The following is a 3210-nucleotide window of genomic DNA, read 5'->3' as shown; positions in this document are numbered from 1 at the left end:
AAGCATAGTTGACATGAAATAGTATATTAGCTTCATATGTACATTATACGATTGAACACTTTTTTCCTTATTCTGTGTTGACCAGAAGTGTAGCTACCATTCTTTGCCAGAGACAATATTCCAATAACATTGACCATATCTCCTATGCTGTGCCTTTTATACCACGTGTCCATTCCATAATGGGAAGCCTGTGTTTCCCACTCCCCTTCACCCATTTCTCCCATGCCCCACTCTCTTCTCCTCTGAGAACTCCTTTAGCAGATCAGTTTGTTCTTTATATTTATACGTCTGATTCTGCTTTTTGTTTTGTTTTGTTTTTCATTTGTTTTGCTTTTCAGATTCCACATTGGAGTGAAATCCTATGGTATTTGTTTTTCTCTGTCTAACCAATTTCTGTTAAATTTATACCCTCTGTGTCCATCCATGTTCCAAATGGCAAGATGTCATCATTTTTGGGCTTAGTTATTTTCATATATCTATATCTATCTATCTATCTATCTATCTATCTATCTATCTTCACCTATTCTTTATCCATTCATCTATTTGTTGTAATATATCACCTGCTCTTCATCCATTCATCTATTTGTTGTAGACAGTAGGAGTTATATTAATTTTTCAATCTGGCAAAAAACCCAAAAAGAAAAAATATCACATTATACTCATATCTATGTACAGTGTGGACATATTCAGAGGACTGACATTAGGAAACCTTATTTCTCTTCAACCCCATGAGAAGTGCATATGCCATAATAACACTTTTCAATAACAACCCATTAGCAGGCATACAGACATCATGATTTTACATTTCAATACATGAGAAAAAAGACATACTCCCAGCACTGTCTTTCCTCAAAACTTCTGCCTGTTTCCCACTCTAATAGAGCAGGTCTTCACACGTGCTTTGGATACTTCATCATTTAAACTACAACAGTGGCTATATTAGAAGTCCTGTCCTTTCCATGTCCAAACTTAAATGAGGAAGTAGAAATTATAATAACAAACAATGGCTTATCAATGCGTATAGTTAAGTTTACCTGCAAAGATGTGTAAAATATTGCATGAAAGTAAAAATTAACAAGGCTATCATAAAGCAGTCTTCTTTACATTACAGATCATAACAGACACTTAACACTGTCGTTAAGTTTTACAAATGAATTATTTATATTCAAATTACAGCAGTTCCCCAAATCTAAGGAAAAGAAAATGGGTTGAGAAAGTTTCAAAGACTTTCACACCCAAGTCCTGTGTCCTCCAGCTGCCACTGGCCACAGTGATGACATACCCTGTGTGTTGTTATAAGACACAATGTCCAAATAAGCCATGTTCTACTTTTATCTAATATTACCTGTTACAGACCAGTGAATTCTTTGAGATGAAAAACAATCAAAAAATTCAGGATACAGAGCACTTTGACAACATACAATATCTGAAATTGTTCAAAGCTCTGAAAACAGTCTTTTAATGGAAAACTGAATCTTTTTATGCTCAATTTCAACCTTGCTGGGAAAAAAAAATAACCATGACTAATCCCTGATACACATTGTTAACCATTTGTCTGTCTTCTGTCTTGGTCAGTGTTCATGATCTAGAGCCAGACCCAGAATATTTCTCTACATTTTCTCCAAGGGCTTCTTCAGGCACAGTGGTCATTCTGCTTCTCTCTCCTTCTGTCTGGCCCCTGTGGACATGAGTATCAGGACTTGCCTATTATCTGGCAGGGAAATCACACCCATGATCTCTCTGTTTCAGTTGTGACCAGCAGCCCACAGATATCAGCCCACAGTAATCAGCCCAGGATCCACAGCTTACTACACTTCATGACACCCTCAAGACACTGTAAGTAGTGCTAAGGGCCTGGGTCACTGTGATATCTAGGTTACTCTATGTTTTCTCAGCAACAAGGTTACTTTACATCAGACTTGGAATAAATGTCTACAGCTTCTCCTGACTCATGCACCACAGCGAAGGTTGGCAACCTTCTTTCTAAAAAGATGTTCAAGGCTTTCCTGATGGAAGTGTTCTGGTGGATGAAGGGATATAGAGGTGGGTCCCAAAATCAAGGGCATCTGGGTTCTGCTTCATGAAGGTAGACTTTGGTATATCAGACATAAAATGCTGGGAAACTTCAGGATTCTTTTGAGGGTAAGTATACAAAGTGCATTCCCACTGATAGAATAACTGGCAAGGCATGGATTTTTTTTTTTTAATCAGCAAGTGTACAGCATAGAAAAGGCTTGGATCTGGAGCTATGTTAACTAAAGGCTTATGTATTTTGGGGGGCTAAGACTCCCTCCATGTTTCAATGTTATGTGCTTCTAATTCATAGATCTGTAGAAGGGGCAACTTATACTATCTCTGTGGTGTATTTATAAATGATGAAATCTCAGCATTTCTACAAAACTTTGTTTTGTACTCTCCTGCAATGGTGCTGCTGGAACAACATTGGATGCTAAGGCAAAGATGGCTCTCTAATTGGTAGTATCAGAGACAGCAAGTTTTCAAGGGGTTGGAATGGTGCAGTGATCCTTGTGTGACCTTGCGAAGTTCATGAAAACCAATTTTCTGAATCTTGTTCTTCTTCCAACTGAAATTTCTCCCACATGCTGACTTTGTGATCCAGGGCTGCAGTCTGCTGCTACCAAGAAGGAGGAGGACCAGGATCTGCCAGTACTTCTAGGCTCTTCTCTGCCCAGAGGTGTGTGGGAATCAGGGTCTGGGTGGGTGTGGATGGAGTGCAGAGCCACGGGGTGGTGGGAAGTTTGTGGGAGTGCTCTGGAGTGTGTGAGCATAGAGGTGCCAGAGAGGCCTTGGAGTGCATAGGCACCAGGTTATGGGCTGTGACTTTCTGGGAGGTGAAGGTGGGACTTTTGGCTAGGCAAGCAGGGAAGTGGTTGGCTGAAAGGCAGCCCTTATGCAAAAATCTCTGGGAGATACCTGGGTTGTTAACATAGCTTGGCTAGTGTAAGTCATGCTACAAGAAACATAGGGTCTTCACACTGAAGACATCCCGGCAGATTGGGTGAAGCTAAGAGCTAACTGCTGTCACAGGGCTCTTTTTGCAGAGGGTGGCTGGAGTGGAGATGTATCAGGTGCTGAGGTTTTCTGGGATTGTCTTCATGGGGTGGGGTAGCCTGGCAGTACATCTGTAACTGCAGTGGGCATGGGCAGGAATGTCCCAAGGCTCTCTGAAGAGAGGACGCTTTGGGAGAT

The 3210-nt window shown here is 40.7% G+C and overlaps 1 pseudogene; it reads right to left on the bottom strand.

The window, feature by feature from the left end:
• Positions 1-1646: 1646 nt before the first annotated feature.
• On the bottom strand, positions 1647-2602 carry LOC123938385 (annotated as a pseudogene).
• Positions 2603-3210: the final 608 nt, after the last annotated feature.

This window comes from Meles meles, chromosome 3 (assembly GCF_922984935.1).
Source record: "Meles meles chromosome 3, mMelMel3.1 paternal haplotype, whole genome shotgun sequence".
Taxonomy (NCBI): Eukaryota; Metazoa; Chordata; class Mammalia; order Carnivora; family Mustelidae; genus Meles; species Meles meles.
This window is presented reverse-complemented; position numbering and strand designations above follow the sequence as displayed.